This window comes from Antedon bifida, chromosome 5 (genome assembly GCF_963402885.1).
Source record: "Antedon bifida chromosome 5, ecAntBifi1.1, whole genome shotgun sequence".
Taxonomy (NCBI): Eukaryota; Metazoa; Echinodermata; class Crinoidea; order Comatulida; family Antedonidae; genus Antedon; species Antedon bifida.
The window spans coordinates 17,619,958-17,641,996 of NC_136230.1; the positions used below are offsets into that span (position 1 = coordinate 17,619,958).

The 22,039-nt window shown below is 33.8% G+C and overlaps 9 non-coding genes and 1 pseudogene across 9 annotated transcripts; all 10 read left to right on the forward strand.

The window, feature by feature from the left end:
- The first annotated feature begins 396 nt into the window (after window positions 1–396).
- On the forward strand, window positions 397–538 carry LOC144843948 (U1 spliceosomal RNA; annotated as a pseudogene).
- Window positions 539–2,184: 1,646 nt separating this feature from the next.
- LOC144843867 (U1 spliceosomal RNA) lies at window positions 2,185–2,351 on the forward strand. The gene has a single exon (XR_013612306.1). It is a non-coding gene; the product is annotated as a U1 spliceosomal RNA (small nuclear RNA).
- A 1,649-nt stretch (window positions 2,352–4,000) lies between these two features.
- LOC144843868 (U1 spliceosomal RNA) lies at window positions 4,001–4,167 on the forward strand. Its single transcript, XR_013612307.1, has one exon. It is a non-coding gene; the product is annotated as a U1 spliceosomal RNA (small nuclear RNA).
- A 3,099-nt stretch (window positions 4,168–7,266) lies between these two features.
- LOC144843932 (U1 spliceosomal RNA) lies at window positions 7,267–7,433 on the forward strand. The gene has a single exon (XR_013612367.1). It is a non-coding gene; the product is annotated as a U1 spliceosomal RNA (small nuclear RNA).
- Window positions 7,434–9,097: 1,664 nt separating this feature from the next.
- LOC144843869 (U1 spliceosomal RNA) lies at window positions 9,098–9,264 on the forward strand. The gene has a single exon (XR_013612308.1). It is a non-coding gene; the product is annotated as a U1 spliceosomal RNA (small nuclear RNA).
- A 3,100-nt stretch (window positions 9,265–12,364) lies between these two features.
- LOC144843933 (U1 spliceosomal RNA) lies at window positions 12,365–12,531 on the forward strand. Its single transcript, XR_013612368.1, has one exon. It is a non-coding gene; the product is annotated as a U1 spliceosomal RNA (small nuclear RNA).
- Window positions 12,532–14,195: 1,664 nt separating this feature from the next.
- LOC144843870 (U1 spliceosomal RNA) lies at window positions 14,196–14,362 on the forward strand. The gene has a single exon (XR_013612309.1). It is a non-coding gene; the product is annotated as a U1 spliceosomal RNA (small nuclear RNA).
- Window positions 14,363–16,025: 1,663 nt separating this feature from the next.
- On the forward strand, window positions 16,026–16,192 carry LOC144843934 (U1 spliceosomal RNA). Its single transcript, XR_013612369.1, has one exon. It is a non-coding gene; the product is annotated as a U1 spliceosomal RNA (small nuclear RNA).
- Window positions 16,193–17,856: 1,664 nt separating this feature from the next.
- Window positions 17,857–18,023, forward strand: LOC144843872 (U1 spliceosomal RNA). The gene has a single exon (XR_013612310.1). It is a non-coding gene; the product is annotated as a U1 spliceosomal RNA (small nuclear RNA).
- A 1,646-nt stretch (window positions 18,024–19,669) lies between these two features.
- Window positions 19,670–19,836, forward strand: LOC144843873 (U1 spliceosomal RNA). Its single transcript, XR_013612311.1, has one exon. It is a non-coding gene; the product is annotated as a U1 spliceosomal RNA (small nuclear RNA).
- The last annotated feature ends 2,203 nt before the right edge of the window (window positions 19,837–22,039 follow it).

The following is a 22,039-nucleotide window of genomic DNA, read 5'->3' on the forward strand; positions in this document are numbered from 1 at the left end:
AAAGGCACACCATTTTAAAAATGTCTTTGTTGGTTAGATATTAATGAAAGAACAAGAAAAACACAATAGAAACAATGGCTGCGTTGAGTAACGCGGGCGCAATCGCAACAATAAACAATTTTAAAACAATAGAAACGGTAAAGCAAAGAAAGCGGATGACACTTTAATGATTTGTCGGTATGAAATTAAAACTTCCAATACTATTACAAACAACTAGCATTTAAATTTAGTTGATATGAAAATATGTTTGAGAATAGACTACAGTTACTGTAAGTTACAGAAGATTATATTACCATTTACATTATGACACTGTAACTGAATATAAATACCAGAATGACACTTGTACAACAATACCAAGCCAATATCTCAGCTAAGAACGTGGTATGGCGTTTAAGCATACTTACCTGGCACAGGAGCGACTTTGATCAGGAAGGAATGTCCTCCCAAGATGAGGCCTCGGCATTGCGATTCCCCCAAACGTGGGGAACTCGGGTGTATAATTTATGGTAGCGGGGGACTGCGTTCGCGCTAACCCCCAATTCGACATTAATATTAGATAGCCTATGCAGTTCACGATAATCGTTAGGTTAATTAAGAACACTTGATATATAACTATTTATGGTTACATTATCTGTTAAGAAACTTTGTTGGTTTGTAACTATATTTATTTTTCCTTTACAACTGTTGGTATAGAATATTAACATGCATTGAACGCTTCATGATTATTTCGAAGAATAATATCAATTATAGGCTCAAACTCTAGATTAAACAACATAAAGTAGTCTATTATAGAACTTATACTTATTTAAATACTTTTATTATTATATTTCATTTACAATATGTATTAAATGCTATTTAATTATAGATATTTTATTTATTTACATGTCATATTGTTCTTGTCGAAGAAGTTTGGCGATAGAAAACCTTTGACATTTTACACTCAATGATGAAGACGTAGTATGTACACCGTTTAATTGTTCTGTTTCAGTTTGTAAGCAATGTTGTTTTTCGCCATTTCTATCGCTGCAATTCAAGTGGTTTATGGATTGGAGATCTAGCTCCATCGGTGCATTGCGTGATATCGTATACAGGTATGCCACCCACTCGTTGTAAGTGTTGGATGTTACGTGGTACTTCGTTCCATTCACTATAATGATATATGGCAGATAGTATTGCCAACCGTCTGTCAATCGATACCTATAACAAGAAAACAAACTTATTTATTAATAATGATGATCATGTAAATAAATAATAAGGATGATAATCAATGGTATTTCTGTTAAAATTACAAATGTAGGGAGCATTATTAAGTAAAATGACAAAGTACTGTAACCGAATAAGTACTGTAAGTAAGTTGCAGGCAGTGAGTTTTATTTAAGAAAAGGTTATTACAAATAATGCGTTACCTGTAAAGGCCAACATAGTTATTGCAATGAATAAGTTGGTTTAATAATGTAAATCACATACCTGTGTCTGTCAACCTTTTCGATATACGGAGATTCACTGAAGATCTGACGAACGCATTCTCTGACATTCCTCATGTTATACTTCTCCGGACAAATTGTATCAATAATATGCAGCACGTTTAGAGAACCGCTGGTAGTATCTGGACAACGGAGAAGAGCCGCCACAACAAGTTCTTGAAATGATAGAGGCATCATCAATGTATCGGTGAGATCGGAGAACATCATGCAAGACATATTTAGGTTACTCGTAGTTCGGATAATAGTCGAATGGTAGCTTTTCAGATAATTCAGTTGACTTTAATAGTTGAATGCCGTAGAAATCAAAGGCACACCATTTTAAAAATGTCTTTGTTGGTTAGATATTAATGAAAGAACAAGAAAAACACAATAGAAACAATGGCTGCGTTGAGTAACGCGGGCGCAATCGCAACAATAAACAATTTTAAAACAATAGAAACGGTAAAGCAAAGAAAGCGGATGACACTTTAATGATTTGTCGGTATGAAATTAAAACTTCCAATACTATTACAAACAACTAGCATTTAAATTTAGTTGATATGAAAATATGTTTGAGAATAGACTACAGTTACTGTAAGTTACAGAAGATTATATTACCATTTACATTATGACACTGTAACTGAATATAAATACCAGAATGACACTTGTACAACAATACCAAGCCAATATCTCAGCTAAGAACGTGGTATGGCGTTTAAGCATACTTACCTGGCACAGGAGCGACTTTGATCAGGAAGGAATGTCCTCCCAAGATGAGGCCTCGGCATTGCACACACGGCTGCGGTTGACCCTTGCGATTCCCCCAAACGTGGGGAACTCGGGTGTATAATTTATGGTAGCGGGGGACTGCGTTCGCGCTAACCCCCAATTCGACATTAATATTAGATAGCCTATGCAGTTCACGATAATCGTTAGGTTAATTAAGAACACTTGATATATAACTATTTATGGTTACATTATCTGTTAAGAAACTTTGTTGGTTTGTAACTATATTTATTTTTCCTTTACAACTGTTGGTATAGAATATTAACATGCATTGAACGCTTCATGATTATTTCGAAGAATAATATCAATTATAGGCTCAAACTCTAGATTAAACAACATAAAGTAGTCTATTATAGAACTTATACTTATTTAAATACTTTTATTATTATATTTCATTTACAATATGTATTAAATGCTATTTAATTATAGATATTTTATTTATTTACATGTCATATTGTTCTTGTCGAAGAAGTTTGGCGATAGAAAACCTTTGACATTTTACACTCAATGATGAAGACGTAGTATGTACACCGTTTAATTGTTCTGTTTCAGTTTGTAAGCAATGTTGTTTTTCGCCATTTCTATCGCTGCAATTCAAGTGGTTTATGGATTGGAGATCTAGCTCCATCGGTGCATTGCGTGATATCGTATACAGGTATGCCACCCACTCGTTGTAAGTGTTGGATGTTACGTGGTACTTCGTTCCGTTCACTATAATGATATATGGCAGATAGTATTGCCAACCGTCTGTCAATCGATACCTATAACAAGAAAACAAACTTATTTATTAATAATGATGATCATGTAAATAAATAATAAGGATGATAATCAATGGTATTTCTGTTAAAATTACAAATGTAGGGAGCATTATTAAGTAAAATGACAAAGTACTGTAACCGAATAAGTACTGTAAGTAAGTTGCAGGCAGTGAGTTTTATTTAAGAAAAGGTTATTACAAATAATGCGTTACCTGTAAAGGCCAACATAGTTATTGCAATGAATAAGTTGGTTTAATAATGTAAATCACATACCTGTGTCTGTCAACCTTTTCGATATACGGAGATTCACTGAAGATCTGACGAACGCATTCTCTGACATTCCTCATGTTATACTTCTCCGGACAAATTGTATCAATAATATGCAGCACGTTTAGAGAACCGCTGGTAGTATCTGGACAACGGAGAAGAGCCGCCACAACAAGTTCTTGAAATGATAGAGGCATCATCAATGTATCGGTGAGATCGGAGAACATCATGCAAGACATATTTAGGTTACTCGTAGTTCGGATAATAGTCGAATGGTAGCTTTTCAGATAATTCAGTTGACTTTAATAGTTGAATGCCGTAAAAATCAAAGGCACACCATTTTAAAAATGTCTTTGTTGGTTAGATATTTAAAATGAAAGAACAAGAAAAACACAATAGAAACAATGGCTGCGTTGAGTAACGCGGGCGCAATCGCAACAATAAACAATTTTAAAACAATAGAAACGGTAAAGCAAAGAAAGCGGATGACACTTTAATGATTTGTCGGTATGAAATTAAAACTTCCAATACTATTACAAACAACTAGCATTTAAATTTAGTTGATATGAAAATATGTTTGAGAATAGACTACAGTTACTGTAAGTTACAGAAGATTATATTACCATTTACATTATGACACTGTAACTGAATATAAATACCAGAATGACACTTGTACAACAATACCAAGCCAATATCTCAGCTAAGAACGTGGTATGGCGTTTAAGCATACTTACCTGGCACAGGAGCGACTTTGATCAGGAAGGAATGTCCTCCCAAGATGAGGCCTCGGCATTGCACACACGGCTGCGGTTGACCCTTGCGATTCCCCCAAACGTGGGGAACTCGGGTGTATAATTTATGGTAGCGGGGGACTGCGTTCGCGCTAACCCCCAATTCGACATTAATATTAGATAGCCTATGCAGTTCACGATAATCGTTAGGTTAATTAAGAACACTTGATATATAACTATTTATGGTTACATTATCTGTTAAGAAACTTTGTTGGTTTGTAACTATATTTATTTTTCCTTTACAACTGTTGGTATAGAATATTAACATGCATTGAACGCTTCATGATTATTTCGAAGAATAATATCAATTATAGGCTCAAACTCTAGATTAAACAACATAAAGTAGTCTATTATAGAACTTATACTTATTTAAATACTTTTATTACTTTCTGTTAAACGATAATTATATTTCATTTACAATATGTATTAAATGCTATTTAATTATAGATATTTTATTTATTTACATGTCATATTGTTCTTGTCGAAGAAGTTTGGCGATAGAAAACCTTTGACATTTTACACTCAATGATGAAGACGTAGTATGTACACCGTTTAATTGTTCTGTTTCAGTTTGTAAGCAATGTTGTTTTTCGCCATTTCTATCGCTGCAATTCAAGTGGTTTATGGATTGGAGATCTAGCTCCATCGGTGCATTGCGTGATATCGTATACAGGTATGCCACCCACTCGTTGTAAGTGTTGGATGTTACGTGGTACTTCGTTCCATTCACTATAATGATATATGGCAGATAGTATTGCCAACCGTCTGTCAATCGATACCTATAACAAGAAAACAAACTTATTTATTAATAATGATGATCATGTAAATAAATAATAAGGATGATAATCAATGGTATTTCTGTTAAAATTACAAATGTAGGGAGCATTATTAAGTAAAATGACAAAGTACTGTAACCGAATAAGTACTGTAAGTAAGTTGCAGGCAGTGAGTTTTATTTAAGAAAAGGTTATTACAAATAATGCGTTACCTGTAAAGGCCAACATAGTTATTGCAATGAATAAGTTGGTTAATAATGTAAATCACATACCTGTGTCTGTCAACCTTTTCGATATACGGTGATTCACTGAAGATCTGACGAACGCATTCTCTGACATTCCTCATGTTATACTTCTCCGGACAAATTGTATCAATAATATGCAGCACGTTTAGAGAACCGCTGGTAGTATCTGGACAACGGAGAAGAGCCGCCACAACAAGTTCTTGAAATGATAGAGGCATCATCAATGTATCGGTGAGATCGGAGAACATCATGCAAGACATATTTAGGTTACTCGTAGTTCGGATAATAGTCGAATGGTAGCTTTTCAGATAATTCAGTTGACTTTAATAGTTGAATGCCGTAGAAATCAAAGGCACACCATTTTAAAAATGTCTTTGTTGGTTAGATATTAATGAAAGAACAAGAAAAACACAATAGAAACAATGGCTGCGTTGAGTAACGCGGGCGCAATCGCAACAATAAACAATTTTAAAACAATAGAAACGGTAAAGCAAAGAAAGCGGATGACACTTTAATGATTTGTCGGTATGAAATTAAAACTTCCAATACTATTACAAACAACTAGCATTTAAATTTAGTTGATATGAAAATATGTTTGAGAATAGACTACAGTTACTGTAAGTTACAGAAGATTATATTACCATTTACATTATGACACTGTAACTGAATATAAATATTAACATGCATTGAACGCTTCATGATTATTTCGAAGAATAATATCAATTATAGGCTCAAACTCTAGATTAAACAACATAAAGTAGTCTATTATAGAACTTATACTTATTTAAATACTTTTATTACTTTCTGTTAAACGATAATTATATTTCATTTACAATATGTATTAAATGCTATTTAATTATAGATATTTTATTTATTTACATGTCATATTGTTCTTGTCGAAGAAGTTTGGCGATAGAAAACCTTTGACATTTTACACTCAATGATGAAGACGTAGTATGTACACCGTTTAATTGTTCTGTTTCAGTTTGTAAGCAATGTTGTTTTTCGCCATTTCTATCGCTGCAATTCAAGTGGTTTATGGATTGGAGATCTAGCTCCATCGGTGCATTGCGTGATATCGTATACAGGTATGCCACCCACTCGTTGTAAGTGTTGGATGTTACGTGGTACTTCGTTCCATTCACTATAATGATATATGGCAGATAGTATTGCCAACCGTCTGTCAATCGATACCTATAACAAGAAAACAAACTTATTTATTAATAATGATGATCATGTAAATAAATAATAAGGATGATAATCAATGGTATTTCTGTTAAAATTACAAATGTAGGGAGCATTATTAAGTAAAATGACAAAGTACTGTAACCGAATAAGTACTGTAAGTAAGTTGCAGGCAGTGAGTTTTATTTAAGAAAAGGTTATTACAAATAATGCGTTACCTGTAAAGGCCAACATAGTTATTGCAATGAATAAGTTGGTTAATAATGTAAATCACATACCTGTGTCTGTCAACCTTTTCGATATACGGTGATTCACTGAAGATCTGACGAACGCATTCTCTGACATTCCTCATGTTATACTTCTCCGGACAAATTGTATCAATAATATGCAGCACGTTTAGAGAACCGCTGGTAGTATCTGGACAACGGAGAAGAGCCGCCACAACAAGTTCTTGAAATGATAGAGGCATCATCAATGTATCGGTGAGATCGGAGAACATCATGCAAGACATATTTAGGTTACTCGTAGTTCGGATAATAGTCGAATGGTAGCTTTTCAGATAATTCAGTTGACTTTAATAGTTGAATGCCGTAGAAATCAAAGGCACACCATTTTAAAAATGTCTTTGTTGGTTAGATATTAATGAAAGAACAAGAAAAACACAATAGAAACAATGGCTGCGTTGAGTAACGCGGGCGCAATCGCAACAATAAACAATTTTAAAACAATAGAAACGGTAAAGCAAAGAAAGCGGATGACACTTTAATGATTTGTCGGTATGAAATTAAAACTTCCAATACTATTACAAACAACTAGCATTTAAATTTAGTTGATATGAAAATATGTTTGAGAATAGACTACAGTTACTGTAAGTTACAGAAGATTATATTACCATTTACATTATGACACTGTAACTGAATATAAATACCAGAATGACACTTGTACAACAATACCAAGCCAATATCTCAGCTAAGAACGTGGTATGGCGTTTAAGCATACTTACCTGGCACAGGAGCGACTTTGATCAGGAAGGAATGTCCTTCCAAGATGAGGCCTCGGCATTGCACACACGTCTGCGGTTGACCCTTGCGATTCCCCCAAACGTGGGGAACTCGGGTGTATAATTTATGGTAGCGGGGGACTGCGTTCGCGCTAACCCCCAATTCGACATTAATATTAGATAGCCTATGCAGTTCACGATAATCGTTAGGTTAATTAAGAACACTTGATATATAACTATTTATGGTTACATTATCTGTTAAGAAACTTTGTTGGTTTGTAACTATATTTATTTTTCCTTTACAACTTTTGGTATAGAATATTAACATGCATTGAACGCTTCATGATTATTTCGAAGAATAATATCAATTATAGGCTCAAACTCTAGATTAAACAACATAAAGTAGTCTATTATAGAACTTATACTTATTTAAATACTTTTATTACTTTCTGTTAAACGATAATTATATTTCATTTACAATATGTATTAAATGCTATTTAATTATAGATATTTTATTTATTTACATGTCATATTGTTCTTGTCGAAGAAGTTTGGCGATAGAAAACCTTTGACATTTTACACTCAATGATGAAGACGTAGTATGTACACCGTTTAATTGTTCTGTTTCAGTTTGTAAGCAATGTTGTTTTTCGCCATTTCTATCGCTGCAATTCAAGTGGTTTATGGATTGGAGATCTAGCTCCATCGGTGCATTGCGTGATATCGTATACAGGTATGCCACCCACTCGTTGTAAGTGTTGGATGTTACGTGGTACTTCGTTCCGTTCACTATAATGATATATGGCAGATAGTATTGCCAACCGTCTGTCAATCGATACCTATAACAAGAAAACAAACTTATTTATTAATAATGATGATCATGTAAATAAATAATAAGGATGATAATCAATGGTATTTCTGTTAAAATTACAAATGTAGGGAGCATTATTAAGTAAAATGACAAAGTACTGTAACCGAATAAGTACTGTAAGTAAGTTGCAGGCAGTGAGTTTTATTTAAGAAAAGGTTATTACAAATAATGCGTTACCTGTAAAGGCCAACATAGTTATTGCAATGAATAAGTTGGTTTAATAATGTAAATCACATACCTGTGTCTGTCAACCTTTTCGATATACGGAGATTCACTGAAGATCTGACGAACGCATTCTCTGACATTCCTCATGTTATACTTCTCCGGACAAATTGTATCAATAATATGCAGCACGTTTAGAGAACCGCTGGTAGTATCTGGACAACGGAGAAGAGCCGCCACAACAAGTTCTTGAAATGATAGAGGCATCATCAATGTATCGGTGAGATCGGAGAACATCATGCAAGACATATTTAGGTTACTCGTAGTTCGGATAATAGTCGAATGGTAGCTTTTCAGATAATTCAGTTGACTTTAATAGTTGAATGCCGTAAAAATCAAAGGCACACCATTTTAAAAATGTCTTTGTTGGTTAGATATTAATGAAAGAACAAGAAAAACACAATAGAAACAATGGCTGCGTTGAGTAACGCGGGCGCAATCGCAACAATAAACAATTTTAAAACAATAGAAACGGTAAAGCAAAGAAAGCGGATGACACTTTAATGATTTGTCGGTATGAAATTAAAACTTCCAATACTATTACAAACAACTAGCATTTAAATTTAGTTGATATGAAAATATGTTTGAGAATAGACTACAGTTACTGTAAGTTACAGAAGATTATATTACCATTTACATTATGACACTGTAACTGAATATAAATACCAGAATGACACTTGTACAACAATACCAAGCCAATATCTCAGCTAAGAACGTGGTATGGCGTTTAAGCATACTTACCTGGCACAGGAGCGACTTTGATCAGGAAGGAATGTCCTCCCAAGATGAGGCCTCGGCATTGCACACACGGCTGCGGTTGACCCTTGCGATTCCCCCAAACGTGGGGAACTCGGGTGTATAATTTATGGTAGCGGGGGACTGCGTTCGCGCTAACCCCCAATTCGACATTAATATTAGATAGCCTATGCAGTTCACGATAATCGTTAGGTTAATTAAGAACACTTGATATATAACTATTTATGGTTACATTATCTGTTAAGAAACTTTGTTGGTTTGTAACTATATTTATTTTTCCTTTACAACTGTTGGTATAGAATATTAACATGCATTGAACGCTTCATGATTATTTCGAAGAATAATATCAATTATAGGCTCAAACTCTAGATTAAACAACATAAAGTAGTCTATTATAGAACTTATACTTATTTAAATACTTTTATTACTTTCTGTTAAACGATAATTATATTTCATTTACAATATGTATTAAATGCTATTTAATTATAGATATTTTATTTATTTACATGTCATATTGTTCTTGTCGAAGAAGTTTGGCGATAGAAAACCTTTGACATTTTACACTCAATGATGAAGACGTAGTATGTACACCGTTTAATTGTTCTGTTTCAGTTTGTAAGCAATGTTGTTTTTCGCCATTTCTATCGCTGCAATTCAAGTGGTTTATGGATTGGAGATCTAGCTCCATCGGTGCATTGCGTGATATCGTATACAGGTATGCCACCCACTCGTTGTAAGTGTTGGATGTTACGTGGTACTTCGTTCCATTCACTATAATGATATATGGCAGATAGTATTGCCAACCGTCTGTCAATCGATACCTATAACAAGAAAACAAACTTATTTATTAATAATGATGATCATGTAAATAAATAATAAGGATGATAATCAATGGTATTTCTGTTAAAATTACAAATGTAGGGAGCATTATTAAGTAAAATGACAAAGTACTGTAACCGAATAAGTACTGTAAGTAAGTTGCAGGCAGTGAGTTTTATTTAAGAAAAGGTTATTACAAATAATGCGTTACCTGTAAAGGCCAACATAGTTATTGCAATGAATAAGTTGGTTAATAATGTAAATCACATACCTGTGTCTGTCAACCTTTTCGATATACGGTGATTCACTGAAGATCTGACGAACGCATTCTCTGACATTCCTCATGTTATACTTCTCCGGACAAATTGTATCAATAATATGCAGCACGTTTAGAGAACCGCTGGTAGTATCTGGACAACGGAGAAGAGCCGCCACAACAAGTTCTTGAAATGATAGAGGCATCATCAATGTATCGGTGAGATCGGAGAACATCATGCAAGACATATTTAGGTTACTCGTAGTTCGGATAATAGTCGAATGGTAGCTTTTCAGATAATTCAGTTGACTTTAATAGTTGAATGCCGTAGAAATCAAAGGCACACCATTTTAAAAATGTCTTTGTTGGTTAGATATTAATGAAAGAACAAGAAAAACACAATAGAAACAATGGCTGCGTTGAGTAACGCGGGCGCAATCGCAACAATAAACAATTTTAAAACAATAGAAACGGTAAAGCAAAGAAAGCGGATGACACTTTAATGATTTGTCGGTATGAAATTAAAACTTCCAATACTATTACAAACAACTAGCATTTAAATTTAGTTGATATGAAAATATGTTTGAGAATAGACTACAGTTACTGTAAGTTACAGAAGATTATATTACCATTTACATTATGACACTGTAACTGAATATAAATATTAACATGCATTGAACGCTTCATGATTATTTCGAAGAATAATATCAATTATAGGCTCAAACTCTAGATTAAACAACATAAAGTAGTCTATTATAGAACTTATACTTATTTAAATACTTTTATTACTTTCTGTTAAACGATAATTATATTTCATTTACAATATGTATTAAATGCTATTTAATTATAGATATTTTATTTATTTACATGTCATATTGTTCTTGTCGAAGAAGTTTGGCGATAGAAAACCTTTGACATTTTACACTCAATGATGAAGACGTAGTATGTACACCGTTTAATTGTTCTGTTTCAGTTTGTAAGCAATGTTGTTTTTCGCCATTTCTATCGCTGCAATTCAAGTGGTTTATGGATTGGAGATCTAGCTCCATCGGTGCATTGCGTGATATCGTATACAGGTATGCCACCCACTCGTTGTAAGTATTGGATGTTACGTGGTACTTCGTTCCATTCACTATAATGATATATGGCAGATAGTATTGCCAACCGTCTGTCAATCGATACCTATAACAAGAAAACAAACTTATTTATTAATAATGATGATCATGTAAATAAATAATAAGGATGATAATCAATGGTATTTCTGTTAAAATTACAAATGTAGGGAGCATTATTAAGTAAAATGACAAAGTACTGTAACCGAATAAGTACTGTAAGTAAGTTGCAGGCAGTGAGTTTTATTTAAGAAAAGGTTATTACAAATAATGCGTTACCTGTAAAGGCCAACATAGTTATTGCAATGAATAAGTTGGTTTAATAATGTAAATCACATACCTGTGTCTGTCAACCTTTTCGATATACGGAGATTCACTGAAGATCTGACGAACGCATTCTCTGACATTCCTCATGTTATACTTCTCCGGACAAATTGTATCAATAATATGCAGCACGTTTAGAGAACCGCTGGTAGTATCTGGACAACGGAGAAGAGCCGCCACAACAAGTTCTTGAAATGATAGAGGCATCATCAATGTATCGGTGAGATCGGAGAACATCATGCAAGACATATTTAGGTTACTCGTAGTTCGGATAATAGTCGAATGGTAGCTTTTCAGATAATTCAGTTGACTTTAATAGTTGAATGCCGTAGAAATCAAAGGCACACCATTTTAAAAATGTCTTTGTTGGTTAGATATTAATGAAAGAACAAGAAAAACACAATAGAAACAATGGCTGCGTTGAGTAACGCGGGCGCAATCGCAACAATAAACAATTTTAAAACAATAGAAACGGTAAAGCAAAGAAAGCGGATGACACTTTAATGATTTGTCGGTATGAAATTAAAACTTCCAATACTATTACAAACAACTAGCATTTAAATTTAGTTGATATGAAAATATGTTTGAGAATAGACTACAGTTACTGTAAGTTACAGAAGATTATATTACCATTTACATTATGACACTGTAACTGAATATAAATACCAGAATGACACTTGTACAACAATACCAAGCCAATATCTCAGCTAAGAACGTGGTATGGCGTTTAAGCATACTTACCTGGCACAGGAGCGACTTTGATCAGGAAGGAATGTCCTTCCAAGATGAGGCCTCGGCATTGCACACACGTCTGCGGTTGACCCTTGCGATTCCCCCAAACGTGGGGAACTCGGGTGTATAATTTATGGTAGCGGGGGACTGCGTTCGCGCTAACCCCCAATTCGACATTAATATTAGATAGCCTATGCAGTTCACGATAATCGTTAGGTTAATTAAGAACACTTGATATATAACTATTTATGGTTACATTATCTGTTAAGAAACTTTGTTGGTTTGTAACTATATTTATTTTTCCTTTACAACTTTTGGTATAGAATATTAACATGCATTGAACGCTTCATGATTATTTCGAAGAATAATATCAATTATAGGCTCAAACTCTAGATTAAACAACATAAAGTAGTCTATTATAGAACTTATACTTATTTAAATACTTTTATTACTTTCTGTTAAACGATAATTATATTTCATTTACAATATGTATTAAATGCTATTTAATTATAGATATTTTATTTATTTACATGTCATATTGTTCTTGTCGAAGAAGTTTGGCGATAGAAAACCTTTGACATTTTACACTCAATGATGAAGACGTAGTATGTACACCGTTTAATTGTTCTGTTTCAGTTTGTAAGCAATGTTGTTTTTCGCCATTTCTATCGCTGCAATTCAAGTGGTTTATGGATTGGAGATCTAGCTCCATCGGTGCATTGCGTGATATCGTATACAGGTATGCCACCCACTCGTTGTAAGTGTTGGATGTTACGTGGTACTTCGTTCCATTCACTATAATGATATATGGCAGATAGTATTGCCAACCGTCTGTCAATCGATACCTATAACAAGAAAACAAACTTATTTATTAATAATGATGATCATGTAAATAAATAATAAGGATGATAATCAATGGTATTTCTGTTAAAATTACAAATGTAGGGAGCATTATTAAGTAAAATGACAAAGTACTGTAACCGAATAAGTACTGTAAGTAAGTTGCAGGCAGTGAGTTTTATTTAAGAAAAGGTTATTACAAATAATGCGTTACCTGTAAAGGCCAACATAGTTATTGCAATGAATAAGTTGGTTTAATAATGTAAATCACATACCTGTGTCTGTCAACCTTTTCGATATACGGAGATTCACTGAAGATCTGACGAACGCATTCTCTGACATTCCTCATGTTATACTTCTCCGGACAAATTGTATCAATAATATGCAGCACGTTTAGAGAACCGCTGGTAGTATCTGGACAACGGAGAAGAGCCGCCACAACAAGTTCTTGAAATGATAGAGGCATCATCAATGTATCGGTGAGATCGGAGAACATCATGCAAGACATATTTAGGTTACTCGTAGTTCGGATAATAGTCGAATGGTAGCTTTTCAGATAATTCAGTTGACTTTAATAGTTGAATGCCGTAGAAATCAAAGGCACACCATTTTAAAAATGTCTTTGTTGGTTAGATATTAATGAAAGAACAAGAAAAACACAATAGAAACAATGGCTGCGTTGAGTAACGCGGGCGCAATCGCAACAATAAACAATTTTAAAACAATAGAAACGGTAAAGCAAAGAAAGCGGATGACACTTTAATGATTTGTCGGTATGAAATTAAAACTTCCAATACTATTACAAACAACTAGCATTTAAATTTAGTTGATATGAAAATATGTTTGAGAATAGACTACAGTTACTGTAAGTTACAGAAGATTATATTACCATTTACATTATGACACTGTAACTGAATATAAATACCAGAATGACACTTGTACAACAATACCAAGCCAATATCTCAGCTAAGAACGTGGTATGGCGTTTAAGCATACTTACCTGGCACAGGAGCGACTTTGATCAGGAAGGAATGTCCTCCCAAGATGAGGCCTCGGCATTGCACACACGGCTGCGGTTGACCCTTGCGATTCCCCCAAACGTGGGGAACTCGGGTGTATAATTTATGGTAGCGGGGGACTGCGTTCGCGCTAACCCCCAATTCGACATTAATATTAGATAGCCTATGCAGTTCACGATAATCGTTAGGTTAATTAAGAACACTTGATATATAACTATTTATGGTTACATTATCTGTTAAGAAACTTTGTTGGTTTGTAACTATATTTATTTTTCCTTTACAACTGTTGGTATAGAATATTAACATGCATTGAACGCTTCATGATTATTTCGAAGAATAATATCAATTATAGGCTCAAACTCTAGATTAAACAACATAAAGTAGTCTATTATAGAACTTATACTTATTTAAATACTTTTATTACTTTCTGTTAAACGATAATTATATTTCATTTACAATATGTATTAAATGCTATTTAATTATAGATATTTTATTTATTTACATGTCATATTGTTCTTGTCAAAGAAGTTTGGCGATAGAAAACCTTTGACATTTTACACTCAATGATGAAGACGTAGTATGTACACCGTTTAATTGTTCTGTTTCAGTTTGTAAGCAATGTTGTTTTTCGCCATTTCTATCGCTGCAATTCAAGTGGTTTATGGATTGGAGATCTAGCTCCATCGGTGCATTGCGTGATATCGTATACAGGTATGCCACCCACTCGTTGTAAGTGTTGGATGTTACGTGGTACTTCGTTCCATTCACTATAATGATATATGGCAGATAGTATTGCCAACCGTCTGTCAATCGATACCTATAACAAGAAAACAAACTTATTTATTAATAATGATGATCATGTAAATAAATAATAAGGATGATAATCAATGGTATTTCTGTTAAAATTACAAATGTAGGGAGCATTATTAAGTAAAATGACAAAGTACTGTAACCGAATAAGTACTGTAAGTAAGTTGCAGGCAGTGAGTTTTATTTAAGAAAAGGTTATTACAAATAATGCGTTACCTGTAAAGGCCAACATAGTTATTGCAATGAATAAGTTGGTTAATAATGTAAATCACATACCTGTGTCTGTCAACCTTTTCGATATACGGTGATTCACTGAAGATCTGACGAACGCATTCTCTGACATTCCTCATGTTATACTTCTCCGGACAAATTGTATCAATAATATGCAGCACGTTTAGAGAACCGCTGGTAGTATCTGGACAACGGAGAAGAGCCGCCACAACAAGTTCTTGAAATGATAGAGGCATCATCAATGTATCGGTGAGATCGGAGAACATCATGCAAGACATATTTAGGTTACTCGTAGTTCGGATAATAGTCGAATGGTAGCTTTTCAGATAATTCAGTTGACTTTAATAGTTGAATGCCGTAGAAATCAAAGGCACACCATTTTAAAAATGTCTTTGTTGGTTAGATATTAATGAAAGAACAAGAAAAACACAATAGAAACAATGGCTGCGTTGAGTAACGCGGGCGCAATCGCAACAATAAACAATTTTAAAACAATAGAAACGGTAAAGCAAAGAAAGCGGATGACACTTTAATGATTTGTCGGTATGAAATTAAAACTTCCAATACTATTACAAACAATTAGCATTTAAATTTAGTTGATATGAAAATATGTTTGAGAATAGACTACAGTTACTGTAAGTTACAGAAGATTATATTACCATTTACATTATGACACTGTAACTGAATATAAATACCAGAATGACACTTGTACAACAATACCAAGCCAATATCTCAGCTAAGAACGTGGTATGGCGTTTAAGCATACTTACCTGGCACAGGAGCGACTTTGATCAGGAAGGAATGTCCTTCCAAGATGAGGCCTCGGCATTGCACACACGGCTGCGGTTGACCCTTGCGATTCCCCCAAACGTGGGGAACTCGGGTGTATAATTTATGGTAGCGGGGGACTGCGTTCGCGCTAACCCCCAATTCGACATTAATATTAGATAGCCTATGCAGTTCACGATAATCGTTAGGTTAATTAAGAACACTTGATATATAACTATTTATGGTTACATTATCTGTTAAGAAACTTTGTTGGTTTGTAACTATATTTATTTTTCCTTTACAACTTTTGGTATAGAATATTAACATGCATTGAACGCTTCATGATTATTTCGAAGAATAATATCAATTATAGGCTCAAACTCTAGATTAAACAACATAAAGTAGTCTATTATAGAACTTATACTTATTTAAATACTTTTATTACTTTCTGTTAAACGATAATTATATTTCATTTACAATATGTATTAAATGCTATTTAATTATAGATATTTTATTTATTTACATGTCATATTGTTCTTGTCGAAGAAGTTTGGCGATAGAAAACCTTTGACATTTTACACTCAATGATGAAGACGTAGTATGTACACCGTTTAATTGTTCTGTTTCAGTTTGTAAGCAATGTTGTTTTTCGCCATTTCTATCGCTGCAATTCAAGTGGTTTATGGATTGGAGATCTAGCTCCATCGGTGCATTGCGTGATATCGTATACAGGTATGCCACCCACTCGTTGTAAGTGTTGGATGTTACGTGGTACTTCGTTCCATACACTATAATGATATATGGCAGATAGTATTGCCAACCGTCTGTCAATCGATACCTATAACAAGAAAACAAACTTATTTATTAATAATGATGATCATGTAAATAAATAATAAGGATGATAATCAATGGTATTTCTGTTAAAATTACAAATGTAGGGAGCATTATTAAGTAAAATGACAAAGTACTGTAACCGAATAAGTACTGTAAGTAAGTTGCAGGCAGTGAGTTTTATTTAAGAAAAGGTTATTACAAATAATGCGTTACCTGTAAAGGCCAACATAGTTATTGCAATGAATAAGTTGGTTTAATAATGTAAATCACATACCTGTGTCTGTCAACCTTTTCGATATACGGAGATTCACTGAAGATCTGACGAACGCATTCTCTGACATTCCTCATGTTATACTTCTCCGGACAAATTGTATCAATAATATGCAGCACGTTTAGAGAACCGCTGGTAGTATCTGGACAACGGAGAAGAGCCGCCACAACAAGTTCTTGAAATGATAGAGGCATCATCAATGTATCGGTGAGATCGGAGAACATCATGCAAGACATATTTAGGTTACTCGTAGTTCGGATAATAGTCGAATGGTAGCTTTTCAGATAATTCAGTTGACTTTAATAGTTGAATGCCGTAGAAATCAAAGGCACACCATTTTAAAAATGTCTTTGTTGGTTAGATATTAATGAAAGAACAAGAAAAACACAATAGAAACAATGGCTGCGTTGAGTAACGCGGGCGCAATCGCAACAATAAACAATTTTAAAACAATAGAAACGGTAAAGCAAAGAAAGCGGATGACACTTTAATGATTTGTCGGTATGAAATTAAAACTTCCAATACTATTACAAACAACTAGCATTTAAATTTAGTTGATATGAAAATATGTTTGAGAATAGACTACAGTTACTGTAAGTTACAGAAGATTATATTACCATTTACATTATGACACTGTAACTGAATATAAATACCAGAATGACACTTGTACAACAATACCAAGCCAATATCTCAGCTAAGAACGTGGTATGGCGTTTAAGCATACTTACCTGGCACAGGAGCGACTTTGATCAGGAAGGAATGTCCTCCCAAGATGAGGCCTCGGCATTGCACACACGGCTGCGGTTGACCCTTGCGATTCCCCCAAACGTGGGGAACTCGGGTGTATAATTTATGGTAGCGGGGGACTGCGTTCGCGCTAACCCCCAATTCGACATTAATATTAGATAGCCTATGCAGTTCACGATAATCGTTAGGTTAATTAAGAACACTTGATATATAACTATTTATGGTTACATTATCTGTTAAGAAACTTTGTTGGTTTGTAACTATATTTATTTTTCCTTTACAACTGTTGGTATAGAATATTAACATGCATTGAACGCTTCATGATTATTTCGAAGAATAATATCAATTATAGGCTCAAACTCTAGATTAAACAACATAAAGTAGTCTATTATAGAACTTATACTTATTTAAATACTTTTATTATTATATTTCATTTACAATATGTATTAAATGCTATTTAATTATAGATATTTTATTTATTTACATGTCATATTGTTCTTGTCGAAGAAGTTTGGCGATAGAAAACCTTTGACATTTTACACTCAATGATGAAGACGTAGTATGTACACCGTTTAATTGTTCTGTTTCAGTTTGTAAGCAATGTTGTTTTTCGCCATTTCTATCGCTGCAATTCAAGTGGTTTATGGATTGGAGATCTAGCTCCATCGGTGCATTGCGTGATATCGTATACAGGTATGCCACCCACTCGTTGTAAGTGTTGGATGTTACGTGGTACTTCGTTCCATTCACTATAATGATATATGGCAGATAGTATTGCCAACCGTCTGTCAATCGATACCTATAACAAGAAAACAAACTTATTTATTAATAATGATGATCATGTAAATAAATAATAAGGATGATAATCAATGGTATTTCTGTTAAAATTACAAATGTAGGGAGCATTATTAAGTAAAATGACAAAGTACTGTAACCGAATAAGTACTGTAAGTAAGTTGCAGGCAGTGAGTTTTATTTAAGAAAAGGTTATTACAAATAATGCGTTACCTGTAAAGGCCAACATAGTTATTGCAATGAATAAGTTGGTTTAATAATGTAAATCACATACCTGTGTCTGTCAACCTTTTCGATATACGGAGATTCACTGAAGATCTGACGAACGCATTCTCTGACATTCCTCATGTTATACTTCTCCGGACAAATTGTATCAATAATATGCAGCACGTTTAGAGAACCGCTGGTAGTATCTGGACAACGGAGAAGAGCCGCCACAACAAGTTCTTGAAATGATAGAGGCATCATCAATGTATCGGTGAGATCGGAGAACATCATGCAAGACATATTTAGGTTACTCGTAGTTCGGATAATAGTCGAATGGTAGCTTTTCAGATAATTCAGTTGACTTTAATAGTTGAATGCCGTAAAAATCAAAGGCACACCATTTTAAAAATGTCTTTGTTGGTTAGATATTAATGAAAGAACAAGAAAAACACAATAGAAACAATGGCTGCGTTGAGTAACGCGGGCGCAATCGCAACAATAAACAATTTTAAAACAATAGAAACGGTAAAGCAAAGAAAGCGGATGACACTTTAATGATTTGTCGGTATGAAATTAAAACTTCCAATACTATTACAAACAACTAGCATTTAAATTTAGTTGATATGAAAATATGTTTGAGAATAGACTACAGTTACTGTAAGTTACAGAAGATTATATTACCATTTACATTATGACACTGTAACTGAATATAAATACCAGAATGACACTTGTACAACAATACCAAGCCAATATCTCAGCTAAGAACGTGGTATGGCGTTTAAGCATACTTACCTGGCACAGGAGCGACTTTGATCAGGAAGGAATGTCCTCCCAAGATGAGGCCTCGGCATTGCACACACGGCTGCGGTTGACCCTTGCGATTCCCCCAAACGTGGGGAACTCGGGTGTATAATTTATGGTAGCGGGGGACTGCGTTCGCGCTAACCCCCAATTCGACATTAATATTAGATAGCCTATGCAGTTCACGATAATCGTTAGGTTAATTAAGAACACTTGATATATAACTATTTATGGTTACATTATCTGTTAAGAAACTTTGTTGGTTTGTAACTATATTTATTTTTCCTTTACAACTGTTGGTATAGAATATTAACATGCATTGAACGCTTCATGATTATTTCGAAGAATAATATCAATTATAGGCTCAAACTCTAGATTAAACAACATAAAGTAGTCTATTATAGAACTTATACTTATTTAAATACTTTTATTACTTTCTGTTAAACGATAATTATATTTCATTTACAATATGTATTAAATGCTATTTAATTATAGATATTTTATTTATTTACATGTCATATTGTTCTTGTCGAAGAAGTTTGGCGATAGAAAACCTTTGACATTTTACACTCAATGATGAAGACGTAGTATGTACACCGTTTAATTGTTCTGTTTCAGTTTGTAAGCAATGTTGTTTTTCGCCATTTCTATCGCTGCAATTCAAGTGGTTTATGGATTGGAGATCTAGCTCCATCGGTGCATTGCGTGATATCGTATACAGGTATGCCACCCACTCGTTGTAAGTGTTGGATGTTACGTGGTACTTCGTTCCATTCACTATAATGATATATGGCAGATAGTATTGCCAACCGTCTGTCAATCGATACCTATAACAAGAAAACAAACTTATTTATTAATAATGATGATCATGTAAATAAATAATAAGGATGATAATCAATGGTATTTCTGTTAAAATTACAAATGTAGGGAGCATTATTAAGTAAAATGACAAAGTACTGTAACCGAATAAGTACTGTAAGTAAGTTGCAGGCAGTGAGTTTTATTTAAGAAAAGGTTATTACAAATAATGCGTTACCTGTAAAGGCCAACATAGTTATTGCAATGAATAAGTTGGTTAATAATGTAAATCACATACCTGTGTCTGTCAACCTTTTCGATATACGGTGATTCACTGAAGATCTGACGAACGCATTCTCTGACATTCCTCATGTTATACTTCTCCGGACAAATTGTATCAATAATATGCAGCACGTTTAGAGAACCGCTGGTAGTATCTGGACAACGGAGAAGAGCCGCCACAACAAGTTCTTGAAATGATAGAGGCATCATCAATGTATCGGTGAGATCGGAGAACATCATGCAAGACATATTTAGGTTACTCGTAGTTCGGATAATAGTCGAATGGTAGCTTTTCAGATAATTCAGTTGACTTTAATAGTTGAATGCCGTAGAAATCAAAGGCACACCATTTTAAAAATGTCTTTGTTGGTTAGATATTAATGAAAGAACAAGAAAAACACAATAGAAACAATGGCTGCGTTGAGTAACGCGGGCGCAATCGCAACAATAAACAATTTTAAAACAATAGAAACGGTAAAGCAAAGAAAGCGGATGACACTTTAATGATTTGTCGGTATGAAATTAAAACTTCCAATACTATTACAAACAACTAGCATTTAAATTTAGTTGATATGAAAATATGTTTGAGAATAGACTACAGTTACTGTAAGTTACAGAAGATTATATTACCATTTACATTATGACACTGTAACTGAATATAAATATTAACATGCATTGAACGCTTCATGATTATTTCGAAGAATAATATCAATTATAGGCTCAAACTCTAGATTAAACAACATAAAGTAGTCTATTATAGAACTTATACTTATTTAAATACTTTTATTACTTTCTGTTAAACGATAATTATATTTCATTTACAATATGTATTAAATGCTATTTAATTATAGATATTTTATTTATTTACATGTCATATTGTTCTTGTCAAAGAAGTTTGGCGATAGAAAACCTTTGACATTTTACACTCAATGATGAAGACGTAGTATGTACACCGTTTAATTGTTCTGTTTCAGTTTGTAAGCAATGTTGTTTTTCGCCATTTCTATCGCTGCAATTCAAGTGGTTTATGGATTGGAGATCTAGCTCCATCGGTGCATTGCGTGATATCGTATACAGGTATGCCACCCACTCGTTGTAAGTGTTGGATGTTACGTGGTACTTCGTTCCATTCACTATAATGATATATGGCAGATAGTATTGCCAACCGTCTGTCAATCGATACCTATAACAAGAAAACAAACTTATTTATTAATAATGATGATCATGTAAATAAATAATAAGGATGATAATCAATGGTATTTCTGTTAAAATT